The 22,969-nt window shown below is 40.0% G+C and overlaps 1 protein-coding gene across 1 annotated transcript in view; it reads left to right on the forward strand.

Moving 5' to 3' along the window:
• The window catches only part of CDKAL1 (CDK5 regulatory subunit associated protein 1 like 1), a 640,980-nt gene that overhangs the window by 210,086 nt on the left and 407,925 nt on the right, over positions 1-22,969 (forward strand). The window lies entirely within an intron of this gene.

Consider the following 22,969-nt stretch of genomic DNA (forward strand, 5'->3'; position numbering starts at 1 on the left):
CTTTCTCTTGCAGCAGGATTTTATGTCTTGGACTAATAGTCGTCGTCTTTTTGATAATAAACATGAATTTCACTTTCTAGTTATGTATGCCCTTGGTTAAATCTATTTTAGAGCATTTTTTTCCCCATGGAATGTTTAATATACTGATCATCATCTTTGACTGCTTTTTAAAGTAAGGTTGTAGTCACTGTTTCCCAAATGACTAACCATGTTTTGATGACTATCTGAAATGCATATTTAAAATGATAGCCTTATAAGTTTCCAAGATGAAAAGCATCATTACAGAATAAGCAATGATTCAATTTCCATATTTTGGTCTGAAATCTTTCATGATTATGTTCTTGATGTGTTCATTCATACTTTGTTTTATTGGCATTTATTACGCTTGGGTTTTTAAAATAAATTCTAACAGTCTCTGAGAAGGTGATTGTTTTCTCTAAATTTGGCCAGATCGAGGGCTTCTGTTATGTGGAGCTGAACTTGTAGATCTTCTGGTCACTTTTGTGAATGTAAACTTTCTTTACGTGTTGACTTCTTTCCCTCCATTTTGAAATGGTTCTCCTTCTGTCCCCTTATTTCCTTGTATTTCTTCCCAGTTAAAATAAGAGGAGCTCGGCTTTCCTTCTGTAGCATCTGTCTGTCTCTGTGACTCAGTGCCTTCCTTTTTCCTGTTTCATTACTGTAGCTGCATCGTTGCTAGTCATTCTTGTGCTGTTTACGATGCTGGTTCACTTTTCACACTAACACAAAAGACTGCTAAAGGGAGATGGGATTGTGATGTAGCAATTCAAGCTACTGCTTGCTAGTGCTGGCTACTGAATCAGAATCCTAATTTGCTCTGCTTTCTGTCTGCTTCCTTCTAATGTGCTTTGAAATCAGCAGACTGTGTCCTAAGGATTTGTGTGCCAGCCAGTCACCAAGGAGACCAGGATGGAATTACAGGTTTATAACTTTATCCTGGACCAGACTTGGCTGTTGGTGACTATTTGGGGAGTAAACCAGCCTATGGAATATTTATTCTTCTCTCTTGCCCTCTCTCTCACTTTGCCTTGTAAATAAAGAATAAAATAATTTTAAAAATCATTAAAAAAAAAAAGATTGGCAGAGGTTTAAAATGTACCTAAATTTCTTGAGTGGCATTTGATTGACTTGTGAATTTGTTGCCAGGGCTTCAGTGTTTGAGCATTTTAAAATTTGAATTTGTCAAGCCCAAAACTAGTGATTAAACCAGAATTTGGTGGTGAGGAGTCCAGCTGTATCACCGCAGTAGGACTTTGGTCTTTCCTCTCTAGTCAGGGTCTTGTTATCCACACTGGCTGTTAGCTGGGTTTTTGTTTTTGTTTGTTTTTTTTGTTTTGTTTTTTTCTTTTTCATTTCTCTTCCTTGACACCTTGCAGTACTTTTTTTGTTAGCTTCTCATTTGCTTTTGCGGATTGTGGTCTTCCTTATTTCCCCCCTTAAGGACCTCTATAGCTTCAACTTAATGGATGTTGCTTGCACTGTGATTCTTTCTCCTTCCTGGCAAGCGTGTTCCATGGTGATAGTGATTTTAGATTGTTAGGGGTTTGGTAAGTATTCATTTCTTGAGGTAGGGTAGTGTTAGCATTTAACAGGCATTTGCTACATTCTCTTCACATTACTGGTTTCCTGGCCCATTGGACAATAGCATTTGAGGTTGCTGATTACACTTACTGTCTCCCAAACAATTTCTGTGGAAGACTGAAGTCAAATCTTTCTTGGTTTGTGCAAGATTGTTGGCCTGCAGTATTTCACAGCCTGTCAACCTCTTCTAGGTGAAAGCTATTGTATCTCTTGCAGTTGACTTCATCACTCGTTTGGGCCTGTGGAGTATCTGTTTCCAATTTGTGTAGTCTCCAGGTACATGTTTGTTCACAGCTGCCTCCTCATTATTCCAATGTTCAGTTGCTCTGAGCTACTTGAAATCCTCAGTGTCCAGGCCCCTCTGCTGGGTGAGGGGCCATGGTGGCATGTTTTTGCTTCCCTATTATCCAGGTTAGGAGCCTTCTCCACTTAGCTTTATGTCTTTTTGATGGGTGGCTATTTTGTTCCTCCCTCCAAAACCAGCTGACTATATCCTCTGTCTTTGTGTATCTACCACCCACTGCCCCTCTTTAACACAATCATGACAACAGTTCCCACTGTATCATTTAGACTTGGGCGGTGTGGAAGGGCTAAGTTTATTTTGGTGCCAAAAAACTTATAACGTCAGCTGTACATGTCTTCCAAATTTTTTGGACACTAAAGTAAACATACCTTTAGATTTCATTTTTCTGCAAACTTCTTTTCAAAGATTTATATGAAAGGCAAATTTAGATTATCTGATAATTTACTCTCCAAATGGCTACAACAGTTGGAGCTGGACCAAGCTGAAGCAAGTAACCTGAAACTCCATGTGGTTCTTGCAACATAGGTGTGGGCCCCGGACACTTGAGCCATCTGCTCTATTTTCATAGGTGCGTTAGCAGGGAGCTGGATCAGAAATGGAGTAGCTGGGACTTGAACCAACATCTATAGGGGATGCTGGTGTTGATGCCTGCCACAATATCAGTCCCTTTTTTAGTGTTTTTTTTTTAAAGACTGATTTTTATCGGAAAGATGCACACAGAGGAGGAGAGATGGAGAAAGATCTTCCATCTTCCACATGGTGCAGTGGCCAGAACTGAGCTAATCTGAGGCCTGGAGCTTCTTCCAGGTCTCCCATGCGGATGCAGACTTTCTGGCCCTGGGCCATCATCTACTGCTTTCTCAGGCCGCCAAAAGGCAGCTGGATGGGAAGTCGAGCAGCTGGGATCCCAGCAAGGTAAGGGCTTTAGTCACTAGGCTATCACATTGGGTTCTTGCGACCTTTTGATATTCTTTCACATCTTCTACTAAATTGAAAGATGCATTAAAATTTTAGAACATTTGTTTCAGCTAATCAGTATAAATAGCATTGTGGGTTTTTCATGTATATTATTTGAATTTCCCTGTTTCTGGGTTTAGAATATTCTCAAATGAAACTACTTTATCGTCTATTGAAGACTCACTGGGTGTTTACTGTCACTCTCTTATCCTCTTTTATTTCTCACAGTGGCATGTATGATTTACCCTTCCTAAGTAAGTTAGCAAATAGCTTGCAAAGATAATTTGGTTTGTGTTTCGGAATGGAGATGTGTTTCCACCGTTCCCTGACTGCATTTTCTGAGTCGGCTGCTGTCTTATCACTGGCTCTCAGATAGACGTGTTCTGTTTGTCTAGTGTATTGTCCTATAGCATCCTGGCTCCGAGTTCATTTTTAAAATCCACTTAGTGGAGCTTATTGCCTTTCTATTTACTTTTGAATGTTTGAAAATGTATATACCCACAATGCTTTGGTCAGTATAAAATTATGCTTCTCATCAAGAGCTCAGCGCCTTTAAAAGTCTTACTTCTTTCCTGTTGATTATGGAGTTATAAATTTCATATAAATTTTCCGCTTTTCCTTAAGGAAAATGATTTCATTCCCTGCAAGTTTTATTACACATAGTAGTGAATTATGCAAGTTGCCATTTGACTCTGTACGATTGTTATGCTTCATTATGTTTTTAATTTGAAACTTAAAATGGACAGTGTACTTGCATTAGAGAGCAAAGTGGCACTTTTAGATAATGCTGTATTTTGATCAGTTGCATACTGCTTGTTTGGTGACGGTGTATACAATGACTACTGGTTGTTTATTACTGTTGCTATTACTCTAGAAGATGGAGGGATGGACATTTGCATAGTGTTTAAGATGGTTTTTGTGGATGTCCTCATCTCATCCGAGTGCTTAGGTTCAAGTCCTGGCTCTGCTTTGATTCAGACTTGCTGCTGATGCTAACCTGAGGAGGCATCAGCTCAAGAGTGTGGTCCATGCTACCCATTTGGGCAACAGGGACTGTGTTCCTGGCTCTCACATTGGCCTGGCCCAGGCTTGGCGATGCAGGGATTTGGGTGGAGCATCAGCAAATGGAAGATCTCTGTCTCTTTGATTCTTTTCAGTGTCTTTGCCTTTCACATAAATTTTTAGCAATCTTTAGAAAGATAGAGAACAGTGATTATGAAGTTGCTTTTTACTGGTTTACACTTTTTTCTTTATATCCTCTTTTGGTAATGATTTACCTCGTTCTGTTTACTGTGGTGAGTATAAATTTTATTCTAGCTGATTCATTAGTGTACAGTGTTCTTTTCAGGTGAACAGTGTTCAAATACAACTATTTCTAGGCTTTCCTTGTATGAAAACGGTACCCAAAATAAACATGAATAGGCACATGCTTTGCTGATGTGTTGATCAGTTATATAGACAAGACTGAAAGTCATGCATATTAATGTTTTCTGAAATTAACTCTTAGAACAGTTGTGAGAGATGTATTGCAAATGAGGAAAATCAAGTACAGTTTGGCTGATTCATGATAGGTGCGTAAGACAGAAATTCACCTGTTAAATCCTGCCAGGTACACTGGAAAGTTTTGAGAAAGGAAGACTCAGCATCTGCTACAGTTGGCATGGAGGGCACTTGTGACAACAGACACCTCATTAGAGGAGGATAGAATTTTGATGATAATACAAAGAAGGTATACTAATTTTCTATTGCTGCAGTAACAAATGCAGCAGACACCTATTCTTTCAAGAACACAAATTTATTTTGCAGTTCTGGAATTCCAAGTCTAACACAAATATGACAATGCTAAATCCAGGTGGTTAGCTGGGTGATGTTTGGAGCCTGAGGAAGAGAATCAGTTGCCGTGCTTAATCAGCATCTAAACATCACCCACTTTCCCGATGCTGCAGGTCTCTTGTCTGGCTCTGAGGCCAGCTGTTACTGCTTGCCTAGTTACATCCTCCTCTAACTTTGACTCTTCCACCTTATTGATTTCCCTGAGCCCACCTGGACCATCCCAGCTAGCCTCTCTGTTTAAATCCTGGCTGATTAGGAACTTTGTTTCATCTGTAACTTGTATTATTCCTTGCCGTGAAAAGCTGCAGAGGTTGAGTGTGTCCTTAGAGGACCATTATTCTTACGGAACTAAGCAAAAAGGTAGGAAGAGAGAAGGAAAAGAGCAAAGCGGAGGTAAGGACACTGCATGTCCTCCGGGAGGAGAATGGTTTTGTCCACTAGTTCTGGGGCTTCCTGCATACTGAGGAAATGTGAGGCCAGGTATCTACTAAGTGGAGCCTGGGATTTCCCCATGCTTACTCAGATGATGCAGGATGAGGCGAGCAGAGGTGAGGGACAGTCCTGGAGTGAATGAAGAGGATTATTCTGATGCCAGTGTGTGCTGATGTGGCCTAGGGACAGAATGGCAAGAAGAACTGGTAACAGTGTTCTGGAAGAACTCCTTGAAGAACCCAGTGGAAGAAGTGAGGGCCCCAGGGTAGTTTGGGGAATGGAAAGCATGCATGACAGAACTACTGATGAATATGAGCTTTGGTGTAATCCAGGGCAGTTTTTGAAACCAGGGCATTGGTGGTTCCAAAGAAAGGCTGGCAGGAGGAAGCGAGGGCCACCCCGTGGATAGAAGAGAGTGGATGGGACACCGGTGAGAATAGGACACTAATGGGGAGTGGCCAGTGCGCAGGACAGGAAGATGTCCTGTATAACATAGAGGTAGTCAGGTAGTAACATGTCCCTCCAACTCGATCAGGAGGCACAGCACTGACAACAGTGAGCCCTTTCTTTGGATTGGTCCAATGAAAGACTCAGGGGAAATCAGTAAACTCTGACAAAGCAGGTTACTCTGCAGAAATAAAACTGTAAAATGTGACAGATGTTCTAAAAAGAACAGAAAGATCTCTGTGCTTGTTTAGAGCCAAAGGGTAGCTATTAATATGCGAGGGGAAACACAGGAACGCGAGAATTGGGAAGGAAGAAAGATGGTGTTGTGACTCCCTGAAGACTGGAGTGGCAGCCTGAGTAAGCAGGAGAACTCGTTACTTTCATCTTTGGGAAAATCCCGGCCATTGCACTTTACCAGACAAAATGCAGGTGGGACATTTCATACGGCTTAGTTAACTTAAGCACAAATTTTTTTTTTTCCGGATATTGACCTGAGATAGGGTCGTTCACCCATCACAAGGACTTTGGGAAATTCTTTTAGACTTTGTTTCCTGTCTGCTTCACTTCTTCCTTCCCTCTCCTCCAGTTCCATCCAGAAACTGTCTAAATATGTTAGAGTCTAATAAATATTTGACCAGAAGTATTTGAGTTTCTGAAGAAACAAAATTTGAGGATTCTTGCCAGAGTATTTGCTTCTTATTGAGTAGAGGAGGTTGTACTTCTGAAATATTTGTGTATGTATACTGAATTAAGAGAAAGTGTCCCCAGAGTCAGTAGCGGGGCTGGCATTAACCAAAAGAGAGCTAATGTTTCATAGCTCAGTGTTTCACTGAGGCACAATTGAGGGGATGTCTTATTTTGTTTGTTTAAAGATTCATGTATTTGCATTTGAAAGGCAGATTTTACACAGGAGAGATATTCCATCTGCTGATTCACTCCCCTCTTGACTCCCACAGCTAGAGCTGAGCTGGTTCTAAACCAGAAGCAAGGCGCTTCTTCCATATCTCGCATGTGGGTGCACCTGCTTCCGAGCCATCCTCTGCTGCCTCCGCGGCCTGTAAACAGAGCTGGATCCAAGGTGGGACAGTCTTAGGAACCAGTACCCATGTGCAATGCCAGCAACACGGTAGAGGACTACCCTGTTGAGACATAGCACTGGCCCCTAGGTTTCTCATTTTTCTAACAGTGGGAATAGAGTATGGGGACAGATGGTGAAGTAATTGTGTAGGGCATCAAAGTTTAAAAAAATGAAAATTAGGTCATAAATAAAATCTGGGTTTTATTTTGCCTTCTCCATCATGGTTAAAGTTATCAGTTCTGATAATCTGTTGGCAGTTTTTATCTTCCAAAGCCAAGATTCAGTTGCTACTTAGCAGTTTAAATATAAGTTCTATCATTTTGTAGATATGCCTATCGGGTTATCCCTGGTTTATAGATTTGAAATCTTCCTCCAGGCTAAACACATCTTAGCAATACTGCCTCCCGCTGTAATACTCCACTGATACTTTCCATTCAAAACTTGATCTTGTCTTATTTTCTGTAAATCGGACGTAAAAGGATAAATACAGGAACCTTGAAGGGGAATGCAATTTTCTTTGAGGTTAATTACATACTTGAATTATTGGCACTTTTAAAAAGTGTGCATAACTCCACTCCCCTACTGCTACCATATAACATCTTAGCTTTGAGAAAATAACATCTTAGCTGGAGTATTTTTGCTTTCTTCCTGTACACATTCTAGGTTATATTATTCTCTGTTCCTGTGCTGGAGAAAGAATCTCTCTATAATTACTTGAAAGAGTAAATGAATAAGAATGCAGGTTTAATCCCAGTTAATGTGTTTTCACAGAGACGTTCACTACTCATAACATTTTCTTAGTTTTCTGGTTCTAATGATTAAAAACACAAAAATCTTTTTTTTCTTAAAATGTATTATTTTTATTTATTGGAAAGTCAGATTTACGGAGAAGAGACAAGAAGATCTTCCATCCTTTGATTCACTCCCCAAGCGGTTGCAGTGGCCGGAGCTCAGCCTATCCAAAGCCAGGAGCACAGAGCCTCTTCTAGGTGTCCTGAGTGGGTGCAGGGTCCCAAGGCTTTGGGCCGTCCTCAGCTGCTTTTCCAGGCCACAGGCAGGGAGCTGGATGGGAAGTGGGGCTGACGGGACACAAACCAGTGATCATAGGGATCCTGGCACGTGCAAGGCAAGGACTTTAGCTGCTAGGCTACTGCGCTGGGCCCCAAACAGTTTTAAAGGAAATGGTTATGATGCATCTGAAAATATAGTTATAATGTGCTTACCACATTACCAGGGATTATGACTTAGGCACTAGCTTGCATTCAAAGAGAAATAGGCATTTCCTAAGCCAGCAGGTCCTAATGCAGAGGAAGTCATTGACTTATGCAGCTATGGGTGCAGAGTTCACTATTTCTCCCTGAGGGAGAGATTTGCATCCCATGTTCATCTGTAAGATGGGCAGACTCTGGGATCCTTGCGTGTCTGTCTGCCCAGGGGTGAGAGTCTTCAGGTTCCCTGGTTGAAGAGCTGTCATGAGCACCTTGGTGTCTTGCTTGGTGCAACACAGTGAGGGCTGTTTCTTCCTTGGCCTTGTAGTCAAATAGGTTGGCTGCCGTACATAAGGATAACATAATCCTTCAATATTGCTGGCTTTTTTTTTTAACTTTTTTTTTTTCTATTTGAAAGGCACATTTATAGGAAGACAGAAAGAAAGAGCTTCTCTGTTCACTGGTTTACTCCCCCAATAGCAGCAATAGGCAGAACTGTCTGTCTGAAGCCAGAAAGCTGACTTTTCCTGTGAGTCTGAGGTGGGGGCCAGGGCACAGAGACACAAGCCATCTGCTGCTTTTCCAGGTCTTAAACAAGGAGCCGGATTGGAAATGGACCAGCTGGGCCATGTAGCAATGCCTATATGGGATACTGGCATTGTAAGTAGAGGATTAGTGTGCTAAGCCACCATGCTGACCTCTCAGTGCTGCATTTTATGTTGGTCTTTATTTGATAGCTGTGTGATAACTACATAATCATTTTGTGGGTATCTGATTTGGGACATTCTTGAGGTTCCATAGTGATCCTGTTAGAAGTTTGAATATAACATAGTATCAGGCTTATATTTGTTATCAGCATAATTCTTTGCACTATTTTTAGGCCTCCTATAATCTCTTTGGAAGGAGCCCTTGTGCATAGTGTTTTCAGTGCTAATTTATTGAGTTCTGACATTGTTTTTTTTTTGTGTGTGTGTGTGTGTGTGTTAAGAACCTGGGATACGCTGAATTTTTTAGTTTCTCTTGGACCAGTATTCAGATAATCTGAATTGGCTTACTTGAGGGTAGCGTGTCCAACTTTGGTACTGGACTCTGGCACAGCTACCAAAAGATCATGAGACCTTTAACAATCTTTCAAGGTATGGTATGCTCCAAAAAGAATTCAGGTGCTGCAGCATTTGTGGTACAGTTGGTTAAGCCTCACCTTGTAAACTGGTGTTCCATTCTGGAGTGTTGATTTAAGCTTGCTCCCCTTCCAGCTCAGCTCCCTGCTAATATGACTCAATCAACAGCTGATGGCCCAAGGGCTTGGCCCCTGCATGCCACATGCGAGGCCGCATAGTTTGTGGCTCTGGCCCAACTCCAACCATTGCAGGTATCTGGGGAGTAGACCAGAGATGGAAATGTTTTTCTCTTGCTCTGTGCTTGACCCCCTTCCGTGTGTGTGTGTGTGTGTGTGTGTGTGTGTGTGTGTGTGTGTGTGTGGCAGGTGGGAGGCAGGGGATGAGGAGGCCAGCTTCTCTCCTCTCTGTCACTAAGTATTATGTGTTAGCATCAGCTTGCTTGGTTCTTGTTCTTGTTCTTGTTCTTGTTGTCTTGGGAAATGAGATCTACACAGAGGAGGAGAAACAGAACTTCTGCCAACTGGTTCACTCCCCAAGTGGCCACAACAGCTAGAACTGTGCCCATCTGAAGCAAGGAACTTCCTCCATGTCTGCCATGAGGGTGCAGGGTCCCAAAACCTTGGGCCGTCCTCCACTGCTTTCCCAGGACACCAGCAGGGAGCTGGATGGGAAGCAGGGACACCAGAACATGAACCCATGCCCATATGCCTAGGTGAGACCTCAGCCACTAGGCTACTTGTGCTGGGCCCCCAGTATCACTTTTTTTCATGTGGGCTTAAGGTTAGCCAGTTTTGCTGTGTACGTTCTTCTATGCCAATGGGAATTTTTGTGTGTAGTGATACCTTTCAGAAAAACTGGGGATTCCCTACCACCTGGCTGTCAGGTTACAGTGAAAACAAATGCAGTCCAGACTCCATAGGAAGAAGTTACAATGTAAGCTGGCCTAACCCAGCAATTCTTTCTTTCCTTGTCACTAATAAGTCCATCTTTCCCTGGCATGTTCCCTTAAGCCATGCTACAGTCAGTGTTTCCGTAGGGACAAGCTGAATCCTTTGTCTCCTTCCACCCCTGTGTCTTCTACGATATTGTAATATTCACTCGTATTTTACACAAATACTGGTTTACGAGCAGTTGACAGTAACAGTCTTGGTCTGTTTGTGTAGATTATTTGAGAAACACTGCTCCTGGCTTCTGTGTTGCAAACTTCTTTGCCCTGTTCTGTACATTATTTTAGCCACTCCAAGTGTTTTCCAGTGCTGCTGCTTTCACTAAAGATGCCCTATTTTATTATTTTTTAATCCTATTAGTTAACCACAGGTGGTTAGCAGTTACTACTTTAAAAAGTGAGAATCTATTTCTACCCTTTGTTATGCTAATTAGCAAAAAACCCCTCTATGTTAGCCAAGGCTCAAAGGCAGCTCATCTCCTTCCAAGAGGTGGCCTTTCTGAGTCCAGCTGCTCTCAGAGTCCTAAGCTTTGGGGGCTTATATCTTTTGCAGTTCATGTCACGCTTCCTAAAATAAATGTAAAGATATCCTAACAGGACCTTTGTGTAACTGAAAATTCAGAGGTTACCACATCTGTTGGTTCTTCCCTGAGGTAACTATGGAGTGGTTACAGTTCCTGGTCTCCACCCTACTGGAGTGTGGGCTCCTGAGCTCTGTTTTCTGAGCCTAGACTCTGATCCCAGCTCTTTCTGGAAAGAGTGCAGGAGTGCTGGGAAAGGGCTGGGAGCCAGGAGTCATACAGTTTCACTCATCTTGTCAGTTTCTAGCTGCTCGAGTCAAATGAGATGACTTCTTCCAGATGATCTCATCTCTGACACAGGCCCAGTGTCACCTGCGTTAGGTGTGGCCTGACACATTAGTATTTTCTTTCAAAATTTGATGTTATATCCTGTGTTATATACCCCGTTCTTCAGTGCCCTTTCTCCCCTTCATTTTTCTATCATTTGGGCAAAAAATTGCTGGGCTTGTGCTATATCTTACTTGTCATCAGTTCTTTGGTTGATAAGTGAATGCCCGCTAGAGGTTAAAAAAATCCCCTTTTCTCTTAATACCCCCTGTAGCTTTTATTGCTGTGTCCTTTCACACTCTTCCTCTGTAAATATTTAAGTAGCTCAATGACACCAGTGTAGCTTAAATGCTGAAAACATTTTCTGACTGAACTGGCATATAGTTTGAATTCTCTTTGTTCTAGATGATTGTTTTGCAAGGAAAAAAAGAGTATGTTAATTTGGCCTGTGAATGAAATGAAACTTAAACAATTAAATGTGTGAAATTGAAGTACTTATGGCAAATTTGGGCTTGTTACAGTAGTTTCGCTGGTGACTGTAAAAACTAGTGGTCCTGAAACTTGCTGCTTTTGGATGTCTTCAATGGAACCCCAAGATACCTCCTCTCCCCTGAAATATTGCACAAATGAGATTTTAAAGTGTTTGTTTTCAGTGCATTGTAACACTGCTCATGGAAAGATAACTCACAGCAACAGTGGATGGCACTGTTGGCTTGTACCTGTGATGCGATCATCCTGAGACTCCAGAACTTAGAAATGCTGGCTTAAGGCATGCCTTCCAAGAGAGCAGCTCAGGTTCGAGGCATAGACAGCACCAGGCTGGAGAGTTAATGCTGAAGTTCAGAAGTTGTTCCTTATGTAATTTCTATTTTAAATAAGCTTTAAAAAGAATATATAATTTATTTAGCTAATGTTATAGAGAAATCATAGAGGGGGCCTTAGAAAGTCATTGCGAGTTTTAGCATGGTATAGGGTTCGGTTGCCCCAACTGAAAAGTGAAATTTTTTTTTAGGTAATGCAGCTATTTGGTTTGAAAAAGGAAGAATAACTTTGAAGTTGGATAAGAAGCAAAAAGTTAAATATGCTCAAGTTTAGATATATCATTTGGAAACTTTAAAGTTAACTGAGTGATAATAGCAAACACATTGTTCATGTTGGTTCATATTTAGATGTCATTTATATTAATTTAACAACTTCAAGTTGCTTTTATCATTTTGTAAGTTACGTTTGTAATTAAAAATAAGCATTTCTTAATAAAAGATTTGCTGTTTAAAAAAAGTAGAGAGTCCAGCACATTAGCCTAGTGGCTAAAGTCTTTGCTGTGCATGTGCTTGGATCCCGTATGGGCGCTGGTTCATGTCCCAGCTGCTCCACTTCCATCCAGCTCCCTGCTTGTGGCCTGGGAAAGCAGTGGAGTATAGTCCAAAGCCTTGGGACGCTGCATGCACATTGTAGACCTGGAAGAAGCTCCTGGCCTCTGCTTCAGGTCAGCTCAGCTTGGCTGTTATTTGCACTTGTAGAATGAACCAGTGGACGGATCATCTTTCTCTCTTTGTCCTTCCTTTCAAATAAACATAAATGGATCTTGCAAAAATGATACACTATTTCTGAGAGAGAGAAATAAAGAAAAAAGGAAAAAAGAAAGAGGAAGGAAGAAAATCCTACTTCCCAGTTTTCAGTTTTCATTGAAGCCATCCATGACTGCTGAGGGTGGAAAATTAAGTTCTTTTGATGCTCCCAGTTAAGAACCTCACGGATTGGAGCGTGGAACACACAAAGAGTGCTGTGATTAAAATATAGCATTATAAGAGCAATAGTTCAGAAAGGAGCCGTTATCTTAGGATCATGATGGATAACATAGCTGAGTTAGAGCAGGCTGCCATGGAGAGAACTATTTAAACACTATCTTATAATTTATCTCAGGTGTTTTCCAAGGCAATTTATGTATATTGAAAAACACATTAAGAGTGATATTGAGTTATGAAAGACCGTGCCTTTCACAGAGAACAATGACTGGGTCAGTGTGACAGTGTTTTGACTAAGGGAATGACAGAAGAAAGCTTTTAAAACAGCTTGAGATCTGCTCATGATTTGCCGTGACAATGTGAAGAGCAGCCAGGACACTAATTGGAGCACCCCTGGGATGCGCCCATAGAGGGTTAGCATCTCTACCGCGGCGTCTGCCCACCTTGGTTTCTTGTGTCTTTCTCTCTTTGCAATCCTTTCCTGGATGAAGGTGCATGTAAAGAGTTGCCCTTCGAAGTGCTTTGATTGGACATGAGCAAAGAGCTGACATCTCTTGCTTTTCCTGTTACCTCAAGAAAACTTGTTTTCCAGCCCTCTCAGGAGCAAAGAAACCTCAAAATTTGTGCAGCCCAAGTGTAATTGGTATAATTGGATACACATGTGATGGTGGGTGACCGCCTACCCATTTTCTCCAATACAAGGATAATATATATATCCCATATTTATTTTTGAAACCACTTGGCTTTTATTTTACTACATCTCAGCATGGTAGCATCGGTTTTATTTTTTCTAAGCCTGACAAAGCAGAATGTTTTGTTTGGTTTTTTAAAAAGGCAACAGTGCGTGCAGTTAAGACCTCATTGCCTTTCTCTGATGAGGTAGTCTCTGAGGAATGTCTGTTCTATAAATTCACTGAGGAAACTGGGTTGAAGGCGAGGTCATCGCATGCAATGCTGGTTTCAGTTTTTAGACAACGCATGGAGTTTGGTGTTTTGAATGTATAGTTCAGACAACCTTTTTTTTTTTTTACCATGAAAAAAAATGCATGAAGACTTTCGTAGCTTGAAAAATATGTTGCCTGTCTGTAGTTTTCTGTCATGGCTCTTAGGGAAAAAACACAGGTTGAAACTGGATTTTGAGTATTTTCCCCTTTTCCAGGTGCTCTTTTCCTTCTTAGTATTTGCTCCCCTGTCCATCTGTTTATTAGAACAAGGTATACAATGTCAGATTTATATTTTGGGAGACCTTTGTTAAAATATTTTATCAGGATTGTGGGGTCTGTTTTATTCGTGAGTTTTCTTACATTTTTTTTTAATGTGTGCTCTTCACTCATGTGTACAGTATTTACTGAACCTCTCTTTTAATCAGATGCTGTATTAAGTGTAATAGAACAAGTAAGACCTACCTACTGCATCTTTGTTCCCAAAAGCCCGACCATCTAGTGTAGTTGTTACAGATAATTTCATCGTAGTCTTTGTAAACTCTATGGTACCCTATATGTAAAGTTGTGGGCCTAGAGATTACCACAGGTAATGATAATACGTAAAATAGGAGTTGTATGATATGATTGCTACAGTTAGGCTTGTCACTAATAATGGACAGCATGTGCGTGATGTTAGTTTCACACCTTCTTGGTTAGTTGAGTGCTGTTCAGCTTTTAGTCACCATCGGCACGCGCTAGTCTCACTCTGGAGTTCAGGCAGCCCACATTGTCTCAAATGCTGATTTTGTGGTTACTATATCAAAGTAAATGTTTTTGTTTTCATTTTAACTTTAAAATTAAAAAAAAAAAAGATTGTTTTTATTTGAAAGCAGAGATGCAGAGAGAGTAGGAAAGATTTTTTGTCCACTGGCAGATGAAAGTGACACTCCTGAAATGGCAGTCGTGGCCAGAAGTGACCTGGCAACTCCAGGAGCATTCTTCCCACATGGATGCAGGGGCTCAAGGCTTTGAGGCCCAGAGCAGGGTCAAACTGAACCCAGAAGCCAGGAACTGCCTTCATCGGCTGCTTTGCTGACATATCAGCAGGAAGTTGCATTGAAAGCAGAGAAGCTAGGGGCCCAAACCTGTGATACGGAATTTGAAACATTGGTGTCCAAAGTTGCGTGTTAATCTGCACCACAACACTCACCTGTAAGTGCAGAATTGATGGCTGCTTAAAGGCTTACATGGTGATTGCTTGCTGTCTGATGTCTTGCTCTTAAGTAGTTCGCTTTTTGTAGTTCTTCGTCAAATAATTAATTCTCTTAATTTTACTGGAGCTTTGTTGCCCAGATGTTCTATGTGGAATGTAGTGATATCATTAAGATGATTTTAAATGAAAAATATTTTTTTTAGTTTGAAAGGCTGAGAGAGAAGGAGAGAAAGAGGTATTTTCATCTGCTGGTTCATTTCCCAAATGGCAGTTCAAAGCCAAGAGCCAGGAACTTCATTTGGGTTTTCTAGATGGGTATAGGGATTCAGAAACGTGTGCAATCTTCTACTGCTTTCCCAGGTGCATTAGAGAGCTGGATCATAAGTGGAGCATCAGGAATTTGAACCAGTACACATGGGGGGATTCTGGTGCCACAGCACCAAGCTCCCCACCCCAAGTTCTTATGGTAGATTGTCCAGAATGAGCTATGGAGAGAGGAAATACCAGTGTTTCCGTGACTGTTTCTCAATTTTTTATTTTTCTTTCATGCCTTATTTTATAATTCAGTGTGACCATCAGTAGAATATTTTCTTGATATCCCCCACAGATGCTTATTTGAAGCAGTGTTAGTATAGGTTGCTTAATTTTCTCGGTGGTGGTGCTTTTTATTTCAGTACTGCTTTGCTTATATCACAAAAATTGTTGAACCTGGACACCTCTAGATGATAGAACTTTAGTTGGTTGATCTTTTTATAACTCTTTTCTGTTCTTATATCCCTGTAGTCTCTTGTTTTAAAGTCATTGTTGTGTCCCCTTGGCACTTTGCTGTCTTTGCCTTTTGAATCTATACTTTTCATATTTTTGTATTAAACTTCCCCTTGTTTTAGTGTGGTAAATGACAGAGAACTAGCGTGGTTTCAGTGTATTTAGTATAAATACATAGATTCGTTCTTGACAGCATTTTCTTGGTGGTCTACATACACGTGTTTAGGAAAAAAGGGTTGATTAAAAAAATAGCTTATATTGGCTGGGTTTGGAAAGTGTATAGCTAAAGAGTGCCAGAAATCGTGTCACTGTTGTCGGTGATGTTTGTTAAAAGAAACAAGACAACATTATATTTGTTGTCTTGTATTAGGAGTGGAAAGCCACTGTTGAGACTTCTTTTGGAGTGTGAGCATTGTGAGGAATTGCAGACTTCTTACTATGTTGTGTTCCTCTCCTTTTCACAATTTATTGCCCTTCTCTATTTCTGCTCCTACCAAGCACTTTCCTTTTATTCCAATGTGTGTGATTAGATCCCTTGTATGTGATAGTAATTAGCATATAGAAGCTCTCCAGAAAATACTTTCTATGACTCAGTTTGCAAATACTGGTGGTATAATGTTGTTCCAAAGTCACACAATTTTCTGAGCCTTGACCTGGGTGAACATCCTAAAACATTCCTTATTTACAGTGAACAAGCTGCTTTCCTCAGCATCTGAAGTGATAATAGCTGTGAACTGTCCTTGGGAGAGTTGACAGGGCATCACAGCTCAGTCTTCTGTAGTCAGTCTTTAGAATGCTAAGAATGGCTGATTTATTCAGTTGCTTCTAATAACCCTCTGAGGTTGATTTTTCCAAGAATTATTGTCATTCATTGACTCGATTTTAGTGCTTTTACATTTATTTAGTGAGATTACAAAGCTTTCTTCTTACTAAGTTGATGTAAAGATGAATAGCTTACAGTAAATTTGTTTGTTTGGGGAAAGAAAAATAAAACATTAGCATGCAATAGATTTTTCATGTTGTATTTTTCTCAAAGCATATACTGCCGGAATGTTGAACTGGCTTTTGTGTGGGCTTGCATATGAAACTTGCTAGGTTTTTGACACAAGATTCAAGGCTGAGGGACACAGACTGGAACTGGTAGGTTGAGTGTGATGAGCATGAACTTGGTATCTTCTCCTGGTATTTGAGGGTTGGCACTATATTTACACAGGGCATGGGATGGTGGTGCCACAGGCAGCAGCTTTGACCCATTATGCCACTGCACTGACCCCAATCATATTCCTTGATACTGGCAATATACAATGAGAAGCTGAAATAGAAGGGATCTTTTTAGTTTATATAATTCTAAATATACAGTATTTACATGTAAACTTAAAAATGTGTATGATGTATATATATGTCAGAACCCTAATCAAAGATCTAAGTAACCACAATAGTGTTCATGAATTGGAAGGATACATGTAATGAAGGGATCATTTCCCCATGAAATAAACACACACATATGTAGTGGTGTGTGTGTGTGTATATATATTTACATATATATTTATTTAGATTTATATTTTTTAGTGGTTTCAATACAGATTCCAGTAGGAATCCTCTTACAATATTGGGTAAAGTAATGCTAAATTTTACACACAAAGGCAGGAAAAGTAAAGTTATCTAAAACAGTTCTGAAAGAGAATATAGTTGGAGGTATTACACTACCCTGTTGTAAGACAATCTGAAGTACTAGCAATAAAGGCAGTATGGTGGTATTAAAGGGACAGGCACACAAGCCTCTGGAGCTACAGGAGTCCCACTAGGATAAGGCTAGTTTTTGACAAATGCAAAAGTTAGTTCTTGGGGAAAGGATGGGGAGAACTGTTTTAATTGTGAGATAATAGATACACAGGTAGAAAAAAGAAAAATCTTTGACTCAATCTTTACATGTGTTTCTTTAAAAAAAGAAATAACCCAAGAGAGATTAATTATCAAAATGTAAAAGCATAAAGGTTATGCAATAAAACATGAGGAAATTTTTTGTGACCTGTCATTAGGTCCAGTGTTTTTAGACATGACGCCCAAAGTGTGAATTGTGTAAAGATGGGATTCGTCAGTGTTACAACTTCAGTTTTCTGTGAATGATATTATTAAGAGAATAAAAGTAAAATTCAGTTGGAAATAAGATACCCAGCATAGATTTTCTCAAATATATAATGAGCTATAAAAAAAATAGGAAAAGAAATGACTTGAATGGGTGAAATACTTGAACAAATACTTCCCTGAAGAGGACATATAAATTACAAATAAGTGTATGTAACATTCTTCAGTATCATTACTATTGGGGATACTAAAGCTCACCTGTAAAACTGGCTTTGATAAAATACTGAGTGTACCACATACTGATGAGTTTATAGAGCAAATAAGACTCTTGTACATTGTTGGTGGGGATTCCACATATAGTATCCACTTGGGAAATAGTTCGAACAATTTAGAATGTTAAATGGAACCAAGGTTCCAAATTCATACGAGAAAAATTTAAGTTTACACAAAGCCTACAATTAGCCGTTCTTGATGGTTTCAAATGAAAAACAGCTCGTGGTCTTCAGGTACATGGAAAAATAAACATTAGTTCAGTGGACTGCTCTTGATTAATGAAAGGAAAAGAACAACTGATGCCCTCACCATCTTGGGTCAGTCGAATAAGCCTTATGCTGAGTCAAAGAAGGTGGTTATATAGAGTTATCTGTATGTATAATTGACCATCTATAATTATGTGTGTCATTCAGTGTATTAATAGAAAATCTGTTGGTTTTGAAAACCACTTTTACTATATGTGGGTATTTTAAAGAAGTTATTTGAACCTGCCAAGGTAGAGAACCAGGGTAAATTGAAATTATGTCAAATAGTTTGCCATCTAAACAGGCAACAAGGTCTTCTGGACAGGGAGGGGATACAGATTTGAGTTTGTGTATTTGAGAAGAGCTGAGCTTCAGAATATTTGCTGAAAGTTAAATAAAGCATTACTGGATTTGTCCACAGGAGTCAACAGAATAATGTCACCTCTAAGTAAGAGTGGAAGAATAATACAATTAAGTGACAGAATTGTGCTATGGCTTGACTTATTAAATAGAAATCTTTAATTACTTGGTGTCATTTCCCATTAAAGAAAACTGTTTCATTTTGGTATAGCCTGCCAGTCTCCATTTGTTGTTTGGAAAACAACTTTCTGAAGTTCTCTGGTGCTGCCAGAGGTTAGAGGGCAAGGATGAAATCTTGTTTAGAACAAACATGTTGGTCATGGAAGAATGACTTTGACTCATGGCCGAAAAGTGAGCAGATGTGGATATACTACCGCTGTCTTCATGCACATAAGACACCAACCTGGTGTTCTGTCTTACTGGTTTTTTGTGTATACTCTCCAGCTTTTGGTTTCTTATCCCCTGAGGCAGCTATTTGCACATGGCGGAAGCACTCAGTGCTACCACTTTTGTAACTGTTGATATTTAGTAACCTGGGCTTTACACATTTACCTGGTGTTCCCCATATACACCATTAACAATACAGTTAATACTCTTGAATGCTTGCTTGTTTTGAGGTTCAAGGGAAATGATGGAAGATTCAGTGTGGAAAATGGACTTTACCCCAACCGGTGGTTTTTGGACAGGTTTATTAAGGTCATCCTCACAAATCCTTTATTATGTCATGTACATTAATCTAAGAGTACATTTCAGTCAGTGATTTTTCATAGATTTTAGTTTGTGTCTGATGACCACCCTGGACCTCTTGTCTGAAAACTAGGAAAAAGACACATACACCTAACATTTTGAGTACAAGTGGATATTTGGATGGGAGTCAGAGGGCTCTTAAAATGTGTGTGTACCCACAAGAATCTGGGGGCCTGTATTACACACTTAGGAGGTGGTATTTATGATTGCTTTCCTGTTCGATGCATTCCCTATTCCCTTGGGCTGCCCAGACTTCTAATCCCAGGAATTGTGTTTTACTTCTAAGGAGACTCTGTTTACTGGGTTGATCCACCTAAAAGGCTTGTTCCAGTCTCCTGTTAGTCTTCAGTATAAGGCATAACACTACAGTGAGTTGCAGAAGAGAATCTTCAACTTCTCCACTCTTAGAGTAACATTATTTCTTTAATGGGAAGGCCTAGATTCTTTCATCTGACATAATGCCCCTCTGCTCTTCTCTGGCATTATATATAATCTCAGCTTACAGCCTAGCAGTTCCTGGAGGCTGGTTTCTCTTGGTTCCTATCTCTGTCAAATGAATTCATCATCAAATGATGTTTAATAGCTCAAAGTGGGTCATCTTTATTTGTAATAGTGAGAAGTACTACCCTGCTATTGTGCTTGTAATCTAGATCTATGTTTGAAGCAATGAATAGAAGTATAACTCATATTCTGTATTATGGGCTTTAAGGCTTACTTAAAAAGATCTAAAACAATGTAGTAAGCACACTTAATTTTTCTGCATCAAAATTTTAGAAAATGAGACAGCGATATTGGACACCTTGTATACCCACGGTGAAATCTCTTATTTTCCTTACTATGTCATATCTCTCTTCATACATCTGTTTTCTTCATTTATATTCATTTTATTTAGTATTTTGAATGAATTTGTGTCACTCTTTTTATTTTTCATTACTTTTTATTAGGAGTATATACCGATAAAACAAGAGACAGAGAGAGAAAATGAATTTGCTTTGAATGGTGTAGTTTATTGAATAACTTTGATATAAAATTAAGTGAAAAACATTGTTTAAAATAATACAATATGCTTTAACATTGGCTGAACAAGCCTCTTCACTCTAGTCACAACTCTCAGAAAAGCAGCTGGCAAGGATGGGTGCTATAGAACAGCTTGTTAAGCTGTGCCCTGAGGTGCTCCCTCCCCTATCAGAGTGCTACTCTGCTCCTGTTAATACGCCTGGGAGTACTTGAGTCACTGCCGCCCCAATGGGAGATGAGATGGCATTCCTGGCTGCTGGTTCAACAAGGCTCTGCTCCAACGATTGTGGCCATTTGTGGGGTGGGGGAACTAGCCAGTAGAAGATCCATGCATCTTGCCTAAGAATCACAGGTCCATCTTGTTGTTCAAGCATTTCCCAACAGTGTAGGCAGGGACATTGTTAGGGAGTCCATCTTACTGTTAGGATATATTCAACTATTTCCCTGGGAGTCCATCTCTGATCTGAATGCATAGTTATATAGCACTTTTTCTTCGTATCTGAACATATCAGTCTCTGCTACACTTCTATTACATATCCCCTAACTTACAGAATCAGAGCACAGTCCACATCGGGATGAAAATAAGTTTTCCATCTACATGAAGTTAACCATGCTACTAAAATAAAAATGCACCACAAGAGTGGTAAAAACAGGAATCAAAAACCTGCATGTAGGAATACGTGCCAATGCATGACCCTTGTGGTGTTGGAGGAATTATAATAACTAGTACTTCATGGTATGTAGCAAAACAGTGTTGAAATGGACATTTACAATCTCAGGTGTTTATAAGCTATCTCTTACGGATGATCAATTAATCAGATTTTTTTTTTTAAAAAAATCATCTTCGATTAAAGCAGCTGAAGATGTATTCCCAGCCAAAGTAAACTTAAGATTATTAGCTAGTAGATGTTATCAGTGATTTAAGTCAAATTATTTAACATGGTTAATGTCATGGCTCCAGTTTCGCTCAGAGGAAATCAGTGGCAAGTTTAAAGGAACTGGAGAGTGAAGGTCTGTAATAGCTTGTAATAATTAAGTTACGAATTCAGTAGGAGCTGAAGTGGAATCTGCTACGATGTGTCTCAACTGATGATGAGATTGTAGGGTAGGAGAGGTCTAAATTTTACAACTCTGTAAGAATATAGGGCAGTTAAAGTGTTCAGTTATTCCTTGTTTTTATTCTGTTGTGGGCATTCATTTTTGTAGGTAATTGCTTGCTGAATTATTCATTGGATCATGTTTGTATTTACTGTCTATCAGCACATAGAATCTGTATTAAGTGTTGGTGAATTGATGAAGATATAGCCAATTAAGAGATCTGCGAATTTTTTTTCTGAAGGTAAAACTGTATTTTCACCTGTCCTCCCTCCTGTAAGTATTTTGTACCTTAGCAATAGGAAAGTTTTACTGTGTTTTTGTGTGTGTTTCTTTCCTTTCCTTTTTCCTTTTTCCTTTTTCCTTTCCTCTTTCCTCTTTCCTCTTTTTTCTCTTTCCCCTTTCCTTTCCCTTTTCCCCTTTCCTTTCCCCTTTACTTTCTCCTTTCCTTTCCTTTCCTTTTCCTTTTCCTTTTCCTTTTCCTTTTTCCTTTTTCCTTTTTCCTTTTCCTTGTTGGCGTCAAAACTGAAATTTTTCTGAGCAAGATCTCTGCCTCATTTCCAGTTTTAAACAGTCTCTGGCATGGAAAGTAGGTTTTGCTGGAGAAATGTCTTTAAAGAAATTTTATGTAGTATTTTCACTTGAAAAGTCAGGTATGTAGAGAAAAGACAGAAAGATCCTTCGTCTGCTGGTTCACTTGCCAAGTGGCCACAATGGCCAAAGCTGAGCCAATCCGAAGCTAGGAGCCAGGAGTCTCCTTGGGGTCTCCCCCACAGGTGCCCAAGATTTGGGCCATCCTCCACTGTTCTCCCAGACCACAAGCAGGGGCTGCATGGGAAGTGGAACAGCTGAGGCAGGAACTGGCTTCCACGTGGTATGCTGGAATACGCAAGGTGAGAGAATTCAGCCAATAGCCAATCACGCTGGGCCTACTAAAGAAATGTCACAATGAAATTGATTTATGATTAAAACTCTGAGTCTTGGCGCAATGGTGTAGTGATTAAGATTCTCGCCGTGCACGCCCAGGATCCCATATGGGCACTGGTTCTAATCCTGGCAGCCCTGCTTCCCATCCAGCTCCCTGCTTGTGGCCTGGGAAAACAGCTGAGGATGGCCCCACAGCCTTGGGACCCTGTACCTGCATGGGAGACCTGGAAGAAGCCCCTGGCTCCTGACTTTGGAATGGCTCAGCTCCAGCCGTTGCGGTCACTTGGGGAATGAATCATCGGACGGAAGATCTTCCTCTCTGTCTCTCCTCTTCTGTATATCTGCCTTTCCAATAAAAATAAATAAATAAATCTTTAAATAAAAACTTAAACAGGCATGTTTATGTAAAATGTAACAGTAAAGTCATTTTGATAACAAGTTACATTTGCACAAGTAATGTCAGGACTCTCCACATTTGATATGTTGCCAAATTCAACCAAGTGCAAATTCTTCACGTCTGTGAAGTTGGAGCAGACACCCCACCAGCTACACTTCTGGCAGCATTGGTTTGGATGTCGAGTCAGGAGCAAGGGAAATTTCTGTATTTCAAAATTCATTTACATGTTCACTAAGGAGGTACCACTTAACCTCTTTTGGAAGTCATTGATCTCGATTGTTAATGACATGCTAAAAGGTAAATACCAATAAAAGACTTATATAAATGCCTTCTAAGTCATGAATTTGCTGAATTAATATCACACGCATGTGGATTGCTTTCCAGGTTTGCTGTTACCTACC

This window comes from Ochotona curzoniae, unplaced genomic scaffold (assembly GCF_017591425.1).
Source record: "Ochotona curzoniae isolate NIBS_2020 unplaced genomic scaffold, NIBS_Ocur_1.0 scaffold_461, whole genome shotgun sequence".
NCBI classification, from domain to species: Eukaryota; Metazoa; Chordata; class Mammalia; order Lagomorpha; family Ochotonidae; genus Ochotona; species Ochotona curzoniae.